This window comes from Pelodiscus sinensis, chromosome 3, assembly GCF_049634645.1.
Source record: "Pelodiscus sinensis isolate JC-2024 chromosome 3, ASM4963464v1, whole genome shotgun sequence".
Lineage (NCBI taxonomy): Eukaryota > Metazoa > Chordata > Testudines > Trionychidae > Pelodiscus > Pelodiscus sinensis.
Genome location: NC_134713.1, coordinates 190,820,278 through 190,837,239, shown reverse-complemented (window position 1 = coordinate 190,837,239; position 16,962 = coordinate 190,820,278). Strand labels below are relative to the sequence as shown.

Here is a 16,962-nt window from a genome sequence, read left to right as displayed (position 1 = left end):
AAAATCTCCCCCTTCCAAGTCTTTAGAGGAAAATAACCACACACACACACGTTGTGTTCACGTGTCCCCACGCATGAATGCTCTGTCAACACCCTGCGTTGTGTACACAGATGCACGTATGCTGCCCGTAGCCACAGGAACCCCTTGTGCAGTGCGCGCACCCCACCGTGCTCTCCTCCCGCACGGGCCGTGTGGCACGGATTCCCCGCGGCGCTACGACACGGTGCGCGCGCCAGGGGATGCCCATGCACCGGCTCTCACGGCCGTGTGACTCAGTCACACGCAGGTTCTCACGGCCGGGCACTGGCGCGTGACCTGTGCACACGGAGCTGGGCGCCCGCTTGCCATGCGCCTTGGTCCCTGCAAGGAGGGGGTGCAGGGCAGGCTGGCCTCCTCCCTGGAGAAAGCCCGGCGCGGCTCTGCACCCCCCCACCCATGCCTCGCGCTCCCCCCTCCCCACCCCCAGGTCCCCGGGCCCGCCCTGCGTGTGCACGCGCCGCCCGGCGGGGAGGGACCAGTCGCCGCCGCCTCGCGCCTCCCCCTCCCCGCCTGGCCCCCGGGGGAACCTGGCGTCTCGCGCCTGCCTGGAGCAGCAGCAGGGCGCGGGGGTGGGGTGCCAGCCGAGCAGCCAGGGCGCGCGGAAGCCCAACCCGCCCGCCCCCCCTTCTCGGCTCAGCCCCAGCACCGCCTGTGCGCGAGGGGCGGGGGGCGGGCAGGCGGTGGCGGCTGCCCGCTCCGGAGCCCTCCCGGCTGCAGCTGATGTAAGGCAATGAAGGTGTCTGCGGGGGGGGAGGGGTTGCAAAAGGAGCAAAGGGGGAGGGGGGGCTTGCAGAGGGAGCATCGTGCGTGGGTAAAAGGGGAGGGCGGCGGCGGCGCGCGCGGGGGGGGGGGGTGGGGTGAGGATGCGGTGCAAACATTAGCTGCGGTGCAAACCTCAGCTGCGTTTCCTGGGGAGCACCCGCGAGCCACACGCACAGCCGGCAGCGGGAGACAGGTAAGGGGGGGAAGCAGCTGCCTTCGCCTTTCCCCGCTTTCTTCCCTGCCTCCCGCTTGGTCCCTGGGTGCTCAGGGCTGGGAGTGAGTGTGTGTGATTGAAAGCGGGGGTGGGGATGAGTGTTTGTTTATCCCAGGGCTGGAAGAGACCTCAGGAGGTCATGAGTCCAACCCCCCTGCCCAAAGCAGGACCAATCCCAACTCAATCATCCCAGCCAGGGCTTTGTCAAGCCAGGGCTTAAAAACCTCTAGGGATGGAGATTCTACCACCTCCTTAGGGAACTGTTTCAGGCTTGTAACCGGCTGGATGCAGGGCTCCTTGCTTAGGGTGCTTTCCCACTGGGGATCACCTGGCTGGTCCTACAAAGTAAGTGCATCCTTAAAGGACCCCACGCGCCGCTGGAAACGATCGTGCCACTTGTGGTGTACCAGGCAAGCTTATTGTTGGCAATGAAACGCTCCTGCTCGTCTTGATTGCCGGGCCGAGCCAATCCCGGTAGTTTTTTGCGGGGATCCCGATTGTGGCAATGCAGTGTGGTGTGTGACAAATGTGTGGATTTTTAAGAATAACTTTTGTTTGGAACACCGGAAGCCTACCTCAGGTGTTCTGTGTTTTTTAATACAAAGCTGGAGCACTGCTACACAGCGTGTGTGTGTGTGTGTGTGTGTGGGGGGGGGGGGGGAATTACCTCTGTCTGTGTAAAACATGTCAATTCTAATTTACATAAATATATCAACATACTATTTTTATAATGTAACTGTTAAACCAAGCTGTTGACTCAGAATGCCATTTTGCCAGCAATACCAAACATATTTGACTTTGAATTATGTAAGGACACCAGTTACTTTAATCCTCTTTATCCTTGCCACTTATTGTTATCTAACCTTGGTCATCTTTTTTTATCTCGGAAAATAAAAACACAAATATGGCTCTTCAAAAAATGATGCTATGCTGGTGTACATTAAGAACAGGGGAGACTAATGGACCTCTAGGTTAATATGTTTTCAGACAGAATAATTCTGGAAAGTAGTGGAGAAAAAAAATCTTTCAGAGGTAGGTTTATGCTGCATGCAGAGGTGTGTGTATGGGGGTGGAGAGAGAGGTACAGCTTTAAAACAAACAGCAGCGGCTATGCTAAATGTTTAATTGTCTAGATGACTGTTTTTGTAAATAGCATGTGCAGTATGTTTGCATAATAGTAACGTTTTTAGTACTCTCTGATCTTCCCTTTGAAAGTGTAAAACTAGAGAACTTCGTGATTACTGTAATAATCTGAGTCTATTATACAGAAAAATAAAACAGACCCTAATTATTCAAAAAGAATAGAATGAATGGCTTCATTGCACTTAGACAATCATATTATGTAAGCTTATTTGAGTAGTTGTATTAAATGTTTACTAAGACAGGAATATTATTTATTTGAAGAGGTTTTCTGTACATTAACTTCTAAAAGTAAAACATTATTGTGTTCACAGTCTTCCTAGTCACAAGTACCTAACTAGGGTTGCACATTTTTGTGTCATACAGAGATAGTTTATAAATATTATTTGGAAACAGACTCTTTACTTTCTGTTAGTAATAATTTAATGATAGAATTAAAATAAATTCCAAAATAGCATGTCACAGGCAAGATTAATTGTATCTATAATGAGATTTTAGGTATGGCCAGCTAATTCCAGGAAGGAACAAAATGGTTGGGAAATATAAAATACGCATTTCAGGCATGGAAACTTTTTCACAGTTGCTTATATCACACTGTCTGCAAATATCAGTTTTGAGTTGTCTTTTGATATATCTCTGAACATCTAGTATTCATCTAAAAGTCTGGTGAAAATATAACTCTTCAAGTAGCTGTCAAAACAGAAATTTCAGGCTTGATTTGATCACTGGATGTAGATTCATGTCTAGTGGAGTAACAATGCCTTTTATTTTAGAGATGCACACCCACACACAAGAGCCTTGTTCTAAAACAGAATTTTGTATCTAGTGAATTTAAAAATATAATGCTTAGTGTATTCTTTAAGCTTTATTTTGCTGACTTCTTTTTGGAAACAGAGAGGAAAGCCCTAGAGGGAAAAGAGATAAAGATAGAAGAAAGGGTAAAGAGAGAAATTATGTCCCAGCCTCTCTTACAAATGCAGGAAATACACAGCACAAAGCTTTGTATCTCATTGTTTTATACCACCCAAAGTCCAGGCACTAACTGTACCCTTCTGCTTCCATCTTTTTAAAATAAATGACCAATGTTTTTGACCTGATGTGCAATGCAGAGTTCTGGTGCTGACTTTGATCATTTGTTCCAGTAATGTCTTGCGCTTAAGAGTTCTGCTGTAGGTCTGTCAAATCCATTCACATTGTATTTACTCCTAACAGAAATATTAGAACAGTTTCTTGTTTAATGTACCTTCAGTGTTTGGTTCTGCTTTTGTACAAAGTGATTATTTTAAAATCAGATTTAAATACACACTATTTCAAACACTTGTAGGAATAATTTCCATTATTCTCATGTTTATTCACTTTTTTTCACTATGTCCTTGTGTTAGCGCGACATTTTTTGTAGTCTTTGTAGCTTTATGATTGATTTCAATTTGTGATTAGATTCCATTCTCATTGTTTGCAGAATAACTAATTCTGATCATTTCATTTTAAGTGTTTTGGCGCTGAAACCGATGTGAGTGCTGTGCTAAAGGTTAAGCCAGCCACATTGCAAATGAGTGGCACCCTAAGAATAACAGTACCTTGTTTATTTTAGGAAGATTTTGGCTTCCTCCATATCTTGAAGTATCTGTCCTACAGTATTGTGGAAATTGTTGAAAAATGTGGTAGATATCATATTTCCTAAATAATAAAATTACAGAATACTTCAAAGTGATTGTGTTAGTGCAGGTTGGCTTTTTTTTCCCGGCACACTCTGGTTTGGTAACATCCGTGGTTCGGCATTATTTTACTTAGGCAGATGTCCATTTATCATGGGTGTGACCAAGCTTCCCATAGTCCTATAAAGTTTGTTTACAGCCACCAATCCTGGCTCTGTGCTGTTATTTAGCGCCATTTTACCCCTAACTGTTTTCTAACAGCCCAGTAAGCAGTGGAACATAAGAACTGCCATACTGGGTCAGACCAAAGGTCCTTCTAGCCCAGTATCCTGTCTACTGACAGTGGCCAGCACCATGTGCCCCAGAGAGAGTGGACTGAAGACAATGATCAAGTGATTTGTCTCCTGCCATCTCTCTCGAGCCTCTGACAAACAGAGGCCAAGGACATCATTTTATCCCCTGGCTAATAGCCTTTTATGGACCTAACCTCCAGGAAATTATCTAGCTTCTCTTTAAACTCTGTTATAGTCCTAGCCTTCACAGCCTCCTCTGGCAAGGAGTTCCACAGGTTGACTACACGCTGTGTGAAGAAGAACTTTCTTTTATTCGTTTTAAACCTGCTACCCATTAATTTCATTTGGTTTCCTCTAGTTCTTCTATTTAGGGAACTAATAAATAACTTTTCTTTATCGGCCCTCTCCACACCACTCATGATTTTATAGACATCTATCATATCCCCCCTCAGTCTCCTTTTTCCTAAACTGAAAAGTCCCAGTTGCTTTAACCTCTCTTCATATGGGACCCGTTCCAAACCCCTAATCATTTTAGTTGCCCTTTTCTGAACCCTTTCCAAGGCCAAAATATCTTTTTTGAGGTGAGGAGACCACATCTGTACACAGTATTCCAGATGTGGGCGTACCATAGTTTTATACAGGGGCAGTAAGGTATTCTGTGTCTTATTTTCTATCCCTTTCCTAATAATTCCTAGCATCCTATTTGCCTTTTTGACCGCCGCTGCACACTGCGTGGAAGTTTTTAGAGAACTGTCCACGATCACTCCAAGATCCCTTTCCTGACTTGTCGTAGCCAAATTAGCCCCCGTCATACTGTACGTATAGTTGGGGTTATTTTTCCCGATGTGCATTACTTTACACTTATCCACATTAAATTTCATTTGCCATTTTGCTGCCCAATCACTGAGTTTGGTGAGATCTTCTTGGAGTCCCTCACAGTCTGCTTCTGTCTTGACTATCCTAAACAGTTTTGTATCATCTGCAAACTTTACTACCTCACTGCTTACCCCTTTCTCCAGATCATTTATGAATAAGTTGAAAAGGATTGGTCCCAGGACTGACCCTTGGGGGACACCACTAGTTACCTCTCTCCAATCTGAAAATGCAGCTAGAAAATGGTAATGCAGCTAGATAATATTGACCTGCCGTGGTCTGGCAAATTCTCTGGTTCAGCACTGGTCGGGTCTCGAGGGTGTTGGACTAGAGAGATTCAACCTATAGTAACCACTTTCAAAAATTGCACAAACAGCATTTCTGATTGGGCTAATCAGTAGTAAAACTCAGTTCCACCCTCACATTGAATGGGTGGATTCTACTGCTGTGACCGCTTGGAAAGAGACTTCAAGGTTATGGTCTCGGCTGCCAAATACTTTCCTGGCAAGGGAGAGAGACCATGATCATGAAGGTGGTTTTCCCAGGGTGAGGCTCATTCATTGCACTTGCGGGTGTGCTGACCCTTGCGATTTCCCCAAATGCTGGAAACTCGACTGCATAATTTGTGGTAGTGGGGGACTGTGTTTGTGCTTTCCCTTGAAAAAACAAACAAACTGTCTGTTGATGACAGCTGGCTGTATATCTCATTCTCCACTGTTGCTACCACTGACACAAATAAGATGCCACAATACCTACAAAAGGTCAGCTCCTGGATGAAGAGTAGCTGGCATAAAATCAACCTAGGCAAGATCAGCGGTTATGCTGGATAGCAGGGAGGAGGCTGGGAAACCATTTGAAGAGCTATCCACTTCTCTGACTCTTTCTTTCTTCAGAAGGTGTATAGCTCTCATTCAAAGTGGTGCAAAGTTTTGGGTCCTCTTGGACTCGTTACTGAACTTGGATGGGCAGGTAGCAGTGAAAAGTGAAAGTGCCACTTTCATTTTCAGCTTGCTAGCAAACTCCTGGTGGATGAGGATGTAGCCTCAAGGATCCAGGCTTGTGTCATCTGCAGGATAGATAACGGTAGCTTGCAGTATCTGAAGCAGTGAGTTTGAGAAAACCGTGCACAGGCTTCAGCTGGAAAACAGACGTGCCTTATTCTGCCATGAGCCCATCAGACCTCGGCTTCTTTTCCTGCATGGGCTTCCGTCCTTTATCCACTGCCATTCTAGGTCTTTGATCCTAATTTTGGAATAAGTGATGAATCATATCCCAACTCTGTCAGAGACCCCCATCGCCATCTACAAGCGATGTTCCCGTTCATCTTTTCCATCCATTTGTGGATTTTTTTTCCCATTTATGCACTGAGACATGTGCAAATATGTATCACCAAGAGAAACACAAAACCTAGCTGTGGGTGCTCTGCTAATCAGCCCGATGGCATTTGCATTTCTCCTGTGTGACTGCACAAGCACGCATCTTACAGGGAACACTGTCTACAAGCCACAGATGGCTGAGCTGCTCTGGGACGGTAAGTGTGCATGAGAACGGGGATGAAGTAATTTCATTTGAGGGCATTGAAAAACTTTGAGGCAATGAGAGGAATCCAAAATTTGACTTGCTTTAGAAAATGCTGGGAAACCTTCCGTTCTGATAAATCTTTGACTTCATAACCAGATCAGCTTTTTCAGAAATGTGTGTATCAGAGCATCAGCTGCTCCCCTCCCTCTCCCTATTAGCCCTTCCCAAAAAAAAAAAAAAAAAAAAAAAAGAGAGAGAGACACCCTTCCTAAAGCAGAGCATTTTAAAATAACCCCAAGGGAAAAGCCCAATAGATTCCTTGACACCCTTTGGCAAAAGTGGGTGTAATACTTTACTTTCCACATAATAGATTATATAGAACTACTACAGTGGTGAGTGGCCGCACAGACCCCTAAGCTATGGTACAGTTTCTTTTGTGTTTTATCAAAACGCAGGCTGGCTCTCCTCCTTTGCCCAGCAAGGACCATGTCTTTTGGAGCTTTAGAAACAACAGTTGCTAAACACCTTGGGAAAGATGGTGAAAGGTGGTCTGTCCTTTGGTCTTCTTGTAGAGAACTCAAGACTGAAATCAGTGTCTGCTGGAATGTATGCAGCCAGCCCCAATCCCTGAAGAAGTGAAGCCTTTATGTGCAATACTTGAGGATAGTCTTTGGGTCTAGATTTTGGGTTTGGGATCTGTTTAATACTTCTGTGCTGAGCTAACCCTCGGTGCTGCAGCACCAGACAGTGAGAAGGAAATCTGCTCCCTGTGACTGATTACCTTGAGTAAGTTGAGTACTCTGCATAGTTCTCTTTTAGTTGGTGTCTTAGTAGACCAGCAGCTGATACAAAATATTCTTTTCTGACTATTTGGTGGCGGGATTATACTTTCGTTATTGTCATGCTTTTGTTTGCGTCTCAGTATACGTACATGTATGTGTGTCTCAAAATACGTTTATATGCACACACCTATGCACGCTCTCTCTTTCTCTAGTGTACAAGTATTAGCAAGAGAAGTAGGTGAAGTGATTTTTTTATTGGACCCTCTGCTTTGTATTCATCATTAACCTGCATAATCACGGCTGTTAGACTGACATCTGTTTCATTTAGGTGTGTTCAATACATCCATTTCTGAAAAAGGGAGCCTACGTGCAATTTGAATATCAAACAGTCTGCTCTTACAGACTCATTCCTCGTCAGTTCCTTCCTCCCAAGTATTTCCTCAATAAAATGTATACAAATCGTTGGTAGAGCAGTGGGATTGCTTTATACCTATATTAAGCCTCTCATTTGTGTTCCAATTATTTTTTCCACAGTTGTGTAAACAGTTATGAAAAAGGAGAGTAAGAGGCAGTCCTAGGGGTGGGGGGGATTCTGGGCAGGAGAAGCTGTGATGAACGGCGAGAGTCTGAGTGGCATTTTCTCTTAGGCATTCTCTAAACTGCTTCTTGTAGAATGGTTAGTTTCCCATTCCCATTTCTCTTTTTCTGGAGATTGTCCATTGCTTGCTTGAGTATGCTCTGTCTCTCAATTCTCTCCTTTCCTCTCCCTTTTTCCATCTTATATTTGCACAGGTGCAGAGATAGGAAGTAACAATTTTAATTCCAGTTTAGAATTTCGGTGCCTTCTTGCATGTCATTTTTTTCCCCTCTGAGACCAGAGATGGTAAGGACATATTATTATTTACTTACAAGAATGGAAGATTACTGCCATAACGGGAGAAAGGTACTCACTATAAGTAGACCCTTGAGAACACCTCTGTTGGAGGGTTCAATCCAGGAAAGAAAAGCTGTTCTTGAGAGGGGGGTGGTGGTGATGACCTAAACTTGAAGTCGATCTGTTTGCACAAAGACTGCTGGAGGATCAGATCCATGACGGGAGAGGCTGTGATTCTCTCTGATGGTGGAGAGACATGTGTGTCGCCCCCAAATCTTGTTTGCAAGGTGGCAGGAGGACTGCTGGATGAGGGCTTTTATTTCTAGAGCAGCGGTTCTCAAACTTCATTGCACCGTGACCTCCCAACAAAAATTACTACCTGACCCCAGGAGGTGGGAGAGGGGAGCACCCAAAGACCAAGCTCTTCCATCCTGGGTGGGTTTTGGGAGACCATGGCTGAAACCCAAGGGCTTCTGCTCTGGGTAGGGACCACGTAACCTTCACCCTCGACAGTAGGGCTCCAGCATGGGTCCTGGAGTCCAGCAAATCTAACACCAGCCTTGGTGACCCCATTAAAATGGGTCCCTGACCCACTTTAGTGTCTAGGCCCACAGTTTGAGAACCCCTGTTCTAGAGGATTGGTGCCTCTCTCACGGATGCAGAGAAATGTGCTGTCTGGCTGAGAGCAGCAAGACAGAGTCAGGTGTAATTATTTCAGCCTATTGCATAACTCGTGTTACTTGTGCCTCACTTGGCTGGGGAAGTATGCCTGGGAATGCTTTTCATGCATTAAATGACAAGACAGAAAGGATGAAATTTGATAGCAGGTATATCCAAGCTGCTTGCAAATTAGATGCCGCAGCTTGGCACATAGGTGGGTACATGCAGGCTAACGCAAACGATTTAGCTTTAGTGCTCAGTTGGTAATTTCTTGCAGTAAAGATCTTGCACGTGTGTGTGTGTATGTGGTGGGTGTTGCTCTCCCCTCTATTTTCCCCCTCTGCCAGTATGTTTGTCGTTTTGAGTCTGTTCAAATAGTGTGGTCGGCCATGTTGACTAGTGGGTATCTGCCATGAAGATGAAAAATAGTCAGTACTTTTTAGGGTGGGGAGAGGGATATGATGCTGGAGAAAAATTGGGGATCCAAAGAGGGCAGGGTAGTGAGGCTTTGGCTGTTGCTTTTTGTGGTGGCGAGGTGGAAGAAGGAAGGGACTGGCAGCGCTGGGGTAGAGATAAACACTTCCCCACTCATGCTGGTGGCCGTAAGAAGCTAGAAAGCTCTTCCCACAGCTCCAGAACTGCAAAATCAGTCCCGGCCTAATGCATTTTTCAGTGAAAATGCTGCATTCTTGTTGTAGAGGGGCCACTCGCCTCCTGACTTCTCCATTTCCAGCTGAGCTCAGCTTCTGTCTCCAGATTCCGGGTACCCTGGCAGTATACGAATCCAACTCCTCATCCCACTGGTTTTCTCTCCTGCATCCGCTCTATCCCTCACTAGTGTAATGCATGGGACTTCTCTATTGTTTGCAGGGTGCCTAGGGCATGGAAGAGTGGATATCTTGAGCAGTGTTCCCTCTAATTTTTTCCATTCCTGTGCAGAATAAATTTTGTTATGTGCACTGAGGCATATGTGGGCTATGCACCATCAATAGAAACACCCTGCTGCTGGTGTTAGAATAGAAACAAAACACATTTTGCTATTCAGCTGGGCGGCATTTGAATCTCTCGTGGGTGGCCATCCAAACATTCAGCTGATGGGGGCACTGGTTGTGAGTTTGTTCCAGTTCTTCATAAAAGGGGCACGTTTTCTGACCTGGGGTGATTGCTGTTGTCTTGGGTCCTTACTCACAGGGACTCTAGCCTCCTTTGCTCTCTGTAGGCACTAGCTGCTGCCTGTCGTTGTGCCAGCCTCAGTTGGTCCATCTGCCACCCGGCCACACTCCAGAATGTCGAATATGCCTGAATTCAGCTGGTCCTGAAACCCTTCTATCCCCATACGGATACCAGAGCCTGCTCATCTGCCTCGGGCCAGCTGGCAGTGTGCTTGTAAAATGGCTTCCTTTGAGACATGCCAGTGATAGTCAGATTAAGCTGCAAAAAGTAGAAGTTATTTACTGTGAAATCAGCATGCAGCTAAGGCTCCATGGTTTGTGTCATGATTGTTGTGCACGTCCGTGGCCTCATGGCTAAGAACAGACCCCTACAGTGGCATGCACACTGATAACCTAGCGAGGCAAAGGAATATTTGCATATTTGGGACTATTATGGAAACCGTGTGCGCCCACGCTGGCATTGTACTGAGGGAGGCTGGCATAGAGGGGAAACACATGGTTGTTAACTTTGAAACCTGATTCAACTGGTGGTGCAGCACTGGAGGGACTTCTGTGTGTGTGCGCGCGTAAGTTGTTTCTAGATGTGCTGTGGGGAGAACCCGATTAACATACCACATTTTTCTGCTGCTGCTGTTTTGGCTACCTTTACATTAGGTAAGAGACCCTCCCTGACTTTCCTGATCTAGTATGGAAGATAACTTAGTGGTTTATGTAGATCAGTGTTTCTCAACCTTTTTTTTTTTTTTTTTTTTATAAAGTATCCCTTTAAAAAAAAATGTAATTACCCCCCAGTGCCTACAATTTTCAGACACACACGTGTTTTTCTACTGTTGCAACACATTTGTTTAAACAACTTAATCGTAGCCAGGTGGGCGATGAAATTTTTGGGTGTAAAAAGTACAAAAATAATAAAGCATTGTAAAACTTAAAGGAAAAATTTGGTTTTCTCCGAACTTCAGTTGTGTTGACATATCCCCCCAGACTTGCCTTGAGTACCCCTAAGGGTACTGGTATAACTGGTTGAGAAACTGGTGTAGATGAGACAAAATTGTGTTCAGCAATGACACAGAAAGAGTGAGAGAAACCTATAGATCGTTCTTGTCTCTGAAGGTTTCTCTGCCATTTTTTTTCTGCCTCTGAACTTTGGGAAACTTATGTTGTGCTGCACATATTTCATATCCTATGCTGCTAAAACAGAAGATGTAAGTTTGCCTTGCTGTTAGTCTAGCATCTTGAACAAGCAGTAAGTTCACTGCTATTAGTCTGTGCATCCTTACAGAAGAAGCTTGTGTTACGTAATTGAAGATTCCAAATGTAACTTTGTGGAGCCTGAGTAAGTTTGTGAGTTGTGTGTTTTGCTGTTGAGGGTCATCCGTTTACAGTGATTAAACGTGCTGAGGTGTGGGGAGGTACAGGGTCTGAGAGTCTGGCAGATGTCTATACTGTAATTTTTACACCCAGGCTACGTCTACATTGACATGATCTTGCGCAAATAGTCTTTAACGCAAGAGTTCTTGCGTTAAAGTATTTGCACAAGAGAGCATCTACACTGGCATGTGCCTTTGCGCAAGAGGCATGCTTTTGCGCAAGAGCATCCGTGTCAGTGTAGACGCTCTCTTGCGCAAGAAAGCGTCGATGGCCATTTTAACTATCGGGCTTTCTTGTGCAAGAAATTCATGTTGCCTGGCCTCTTGAGCAAGAACTGGCCTCTTGTGCAAGAACAGTTGCGCAAGAGGGCTTATTCCTGAGCTGGAGCATCATAGTTCTTGCGCAAGAAGCACTGATTTCACAGGTTAGAACATCAGTGTTCTTGCGCAAGAACTCCCCGCCGGTGTAGACAGGCAGCACGTTTTTGCGCAAAAGTGGCTTTGGCGCAAGATGGTGCCAATGTAGAGACAGCCCCATAGTCCAAGCCCTGGTCAGTTGACTTGGACTCTGAGACTTGGTACCTGTTTGTTTTTTATCTCAGTGTGCATGTTAGGCAACTGATTTCTGTTTCACTGATGCTTCTCCATTTTGTATATCTAGCCTTCCCCTGCCTTGCGGCTTCATAGTATGAGTTTTTAGTTGTCAATGTTGATACTCGACCAGGTTGGTTTATTCAGTTGTGGATTTCTCTCCTTTCCCTCTCCCCCTGCCTTTCAGATAATTGATTGTTTCAGAGCTTTGTTATAACAGTTTTGTCTATGTGGAGGTTCCTACTGGCATTCCTCCTACTGGCAACAAGAGTTGGTTGTGTAAGAGCAGAGCTTTGTTTATAAATGTGGGAATCTACAAAGTAAATTAAAAGTTGGTATTTGCAATGGCCCTTGGGCGTATTTTGAATGTGTCAATTCTTGCTGTATTTTAAAGCAAATGTTTTGGGAAAATATATACTTGAATAGTTTTGATTTTGTATATTAATTTTAAAAAAACAGGTAGAAACTTGTTACTGGCAGGAATGATGGCCTTTTAAAATCATCTTTGTAACACTTGAAACATCAAAATCACTTGAATTACTTTGTCAGGGAGTAATGCACGGATTTGTGCCTCTTGGCTTTATTTGTGCTTTACCCAGTGAGTAACCAGGGTTTCCACTAGGTCTTAAGAGTCCCATAACATTTTCATTTTTTTAAAAATAAGACAAAACAAACAACCCCTCCCCCCCCAAAAAAAAACCCCAAAAATGTGGTGACATTTTTAAAGATGAATATATTTATTAGGGCATAAGTTTTTGTGAGCTACAACTCACTTCCTTAGGTGCTGAACAGAAAAGAAAGAAAAAAGGATACAGAGAAAGGATGCTATAACATCAATGCTAAGTAAATCAGAGTGAATGTGGCTCATTTCCAATAGTGATGAGAAGGTTAGAGTACCTGAATGGGAAAATACCTATTGTAATGTGAGAACCACTCCATGTGTCTATTTAAACCTTCTTTCAGAGTTTCAAATTTGCATATGAATCCCTGCTCAGCAGTTTCTCCTTGTAGTCTGTTTTTGAAGTTTTTTTGCCTGAGAATGGCATCTTGCAAGTTTTGTATGTTGCCATTCGTAATGTCAGATTAGTGTCCGTTTATTCTTATGTGTAGACACAGTTGGGTTTGTCCACTATTGATGACAAAGGGACATTGTGGGCACATTTCTATTCATCCCACCTCTGTCCACAATAAAAAACTGAATGCTATGAAAAATAAAACATTATCTAATAGTTGGGTTGTCTTTTATATGAAAACCATCTGTTGGCTTGTCTGGTTTACTAAAATCATGAGAACTCTGATGGCTTAAAATTAATCATTTCAAACTATTAATTTAAATGACTAAATCTCACTGACTCTAGTTCTGTGTATTGTAGGGACAGGCAGTGGAAATCTGGAAAATTGCTTTTAATATTCAATGGCAGCAGGTATGCAGGGGATGATAATGCTGGTTTAAGTGTTACTTTATTCAGATTTTAAAAGTTGGCTGCCTCCCATTTTAATTTAGTTTTGGAATGTTCTATGTTTTTTCAGAGAAACTTTCATTTAATACATTATGTTCTTCATAACAGGGTTGTTTTCTTATCAAAAATAATTTTAATATGACAAAAAGTAATAAAAATTTTGAAGAATGGAAAATTACCTTGGCATTTATTTAGCCCTAGTTTCTCGGTTCTTGTCTATTTCCATTTACTTACTAAAGTTTGATGTTTAAAAAAGATAACCTGTTCCTCTTAGCAGCACTGAAGTTTAAATACCACGAATAATCTTCATGAGGAATTGAAATATTTTAACAGGTGAATGGGATAACAAAGGGATTGCTTCACACAGTTTTTGATGAAACGCTGTAGTAGAGCTTATTTCTTAGTGGAGGAAGGGTAAGAATGATCTGAATATGAGATCAACTTTTGTTAAAAGGTGGGACTTTGGTGCTTGTTAGGCAAAGCATTAGTATTTGCAGCATTCCCAAACCTTTTAACATCTTTTTTTTATTCTAGAAGAGGAAGAGTTTGCATGGTGGTGATTTCTATTCTAAAGCTGTTTGACTTTTGTAATTCATAAAGTTTGGAATACCAATACGTAATAGCCACACTCATTTTTTTTTTTTTTTTAGATTTTTTTTTTCAGACTTGTCAAGCAGGTGGAGTGGGATGAAAATAGTCAATTATTTGATTTTTAAGAAGTGCATTACAAATGTAATGCTTGTTTGCAAATTGCTTTGACAGCCTCATAGGAACAGGGCTACTGTATGTACACACTATTTTATATCTGTGTGATAAGTGCCCTACTCTGTTGGCTGCTGTTTAATGATACCCAGCAGCAGTTCACAAGAATGTAGGGCAGGGAATGAAAAAAGGAAACTGTATTCAATAGAAGAAGTAAGGATATTTAGTTACCTACCTCACAATTAGACCTGAGAAGGAAAACTAACCTGACTCTACTTTTGTGAGCTATTTAAAGATCACGGAAGGCTAGGACATTTTTCTTGCATCTTTTCTAAAAGCCAGTGCTACTGATAGCACACAGACTCTCACACCCTCGCAGGGCATTGTACTCTCCCTCTGAGGCAATCTATAGAATAAATCATCCATATACCAAGCCAAACTTTCCTTAGCTTGTGAGACCTGATGAGGTAAGTCTTGAGGCTGTGCAGATGAAAGGCTTAATTTTCCTTCAGGTCTAGCACTTGCTGAAAGTGGTGTACTGGATTGTCATAGCTCCCTGTTGGCTACATGTCTCACGTTATTGCTTCTAAAGTCAAATGAAATGTAATGTGTGTGTGCTAAAAACAGCCATTTTCAGCCAAATGATATCCCAGATTACAGGATTGGCTACCTCAGATGCACAGGTTGTGCATCTAGAGAAGCATTTTATTTTTTAAGGATGGGGCGATGACTAGATTTGCCAATCTTAACTTGAAACTTGGAGACTGATGTGATTATTTTTTTAAATGTTCCAAATGGAGGTTTGCACCTGGCTTAGGTCAAAAAAGCTATGTTCCAGCCGAAACGTCTCTTTATATTAATGTCCCAACACTTGTCTGATCCCCCTGTCTTGACAGTGGAGGAAATGAAGGCTGTTTCTGATACATATGATATGATGTATCATATCATAGCAGCCTTCTTAAAGGTGAAGTGACCAAGGCCATGGATGCACATACCTGCAGCAGTTCTCTACAAATATTTGCTAAAGTATAAGCACAGTGTAAACATCATAATTTATATTTTTGTTATTTATTACACATCTCTTGGAACAACAGGGCCCTTGTGTGCTCTCTGTCTGTCTGTCTCTGTCTTTAGGCACTACCCCAATAGAGGTAATAAATACATTGCTCTGAAGCTTAGGACAGATACCACATATTCTGTGCAGATTAAAAGACAGCAGTACCTGTGCTGCTCAAATCAGCAAGCTGAAACTTATACAGATAAGCAACTGTTAGCAAGAACAGAAGAATCGACTGGTTTGAAATTCCAGTTATCTGGGGCTTCCTTTTCAGCACCATATGGGTTACAGGAGTATTTTATGGCCATGTATGTTAGCATAATGAGAAGAATCTTATTTGGCTTTTTCATTAAGATAAGCAAATTAAAATAGTACAAGATCAGGAATATGAACAACACCACGTGTGGGCAAGCTATCAGGAGTGTAGAATAATTTATGGGATAAGGCATTGCCTAAGCTAGTTAAACTTATATTTCACGTGCTACTAAAGGCCCCTACTGGTTTCCTTCATTAGGCGACCAACCTAACTTTGGTTTGATTTACAGTCTAGTAATAGCAAATTTGCATTCTCTTTGGGATTTGGAAATACAGTCTGGGATATTGCATTTGTGGAGCAGCTGAATGTTTTGTGACCCTGGGCTTCTGGCACCAATGTAAAAGTGCTTCATGCAGTGTTAGTTCTAGCTCAGAGGATTCCCTTTGTAAACTTTCAAGTTGGAACATAACTCAGGAGCATATTCAGTCTGTGTTTGGCAGCAGGAGTGAGCGTTTGAATCAGCAGCACATGCTTTAAGGAACAATATCAGCTTGAAATGAAGTCTGTTTAAACAATGTGTTAAAATATCTTCCAATACTGAACCTGCCGCTGAATTCCCCTGCCAATTTTGGTTGTTTTACAGTCACATTTTTCTGCTTTTTAGGAATCGTTTTTCTCTTCCGTGTTGTATTAAAGATGCACAAAAATGCTGGATACTGATTAAATAACTGCTCAGGGGGAATGGTGCAAATGACGAACACGAAATTCAGTTAGATAAAGTGAACAATCTAGGAAAAAATAGTTTTTTTGTCTCTTCAAAGCCCTTTAAGCTATAGTACAAGTTATGTGCTGTTTAGAACATTATTTTTGTTACAGTGCTTAAGAAGCCCCAATCAAGGATTAAAGCCTCATTTTGCTAGAGACTGGGCGCACACAGTTACTCCTCGCCTCAAAGAGCCTACAGGCTTAAATGTAGGATAAGGGTATGTCTCCACTTGCACCCTCATTCGAGAGAGGGATACAAATGAAGACATTCGAAATGGCAAAGGAAGCCGGGATTTAAATATCCCGTGCTATATTTGCGTTATGGCGCTATTTTGAAATAACAGATGCTGTTAAGACGCGGTTATTTTGAGAGAGAACCCATCTCTTGAAAAAACTGGTAAACCTCATTGAATGAGGAATAAGGGTTATTTCGAGAGAAGATGCTGTTATTTCAAGAGAACACCCTTAACAAAGTCTGTTATTTTGACAGAGAGCGATTTTAAAATAGCGCCATAACGTGAATATGCAAATGAAGTGTGGGATATTTAAATGCCGGATTCATTTGCAATTTCAGATGTCTTCATTTGCATCCCTCTCTCAAAAGAGGGTGCAAGTGGAGACATACCCTAAGAGAACAAGTGGATACTCTTTATGGATAGAGGAAGCAAAAGGGAACCATGAAAAAGCCCAAAGAGAGGTAAGGAGCAGTCTGAATTGACCCAGGAGCCTGGTCTTTGGATTCCAAAATATATGTGAATAATTCTTAGGCAGAAATGTTT

At 43.0% G+C, this 16,962-nt stretch overlaps 1 protein-coding gene and 1 non-coding gene across 17 annotated transcripts in view; both read left to right on the top strand.

The window, feature by feature from the left end:
* Nucleotides 1-499: 499 nt before the first annotated feature.
* PLCB4 (phospholipase C beta 4) overlaps nucleotides 500-16,962 on the top strand; it is a 329,261-nt gene continuing 312,798 nt past the window's right edge. For 4 of the 16 annotated variants that reach the window (XM_075925695.1, XM_075925700.1, XM_075925701.1 and 1 more), the window contains exon 1: nucleotides 501-761. The gene's annotated coding sequence lies outside the window, so the exon portion shown is untranslated. Of the gene's footprint in view, nucleotides 762-893; nucleotides 995-1,189; nucleotides 1,361-16,962 lie in introns of those variants that run through there. The other 12 variants (XM_075925710.1, XM_075925708.1, XM_075925709.1 and 9 more) reach the window with 4 other exon arrangements.
* LOC112543553 (U1 spliceosomal RNA) lies at nucleotides 5,470-5,636 on the top strand. Its single transcript, XR_003086778.2, has one exon. It is a non-coding gene; the product is annotated as a U1 spliceosomal RNA (small nuclear RNA).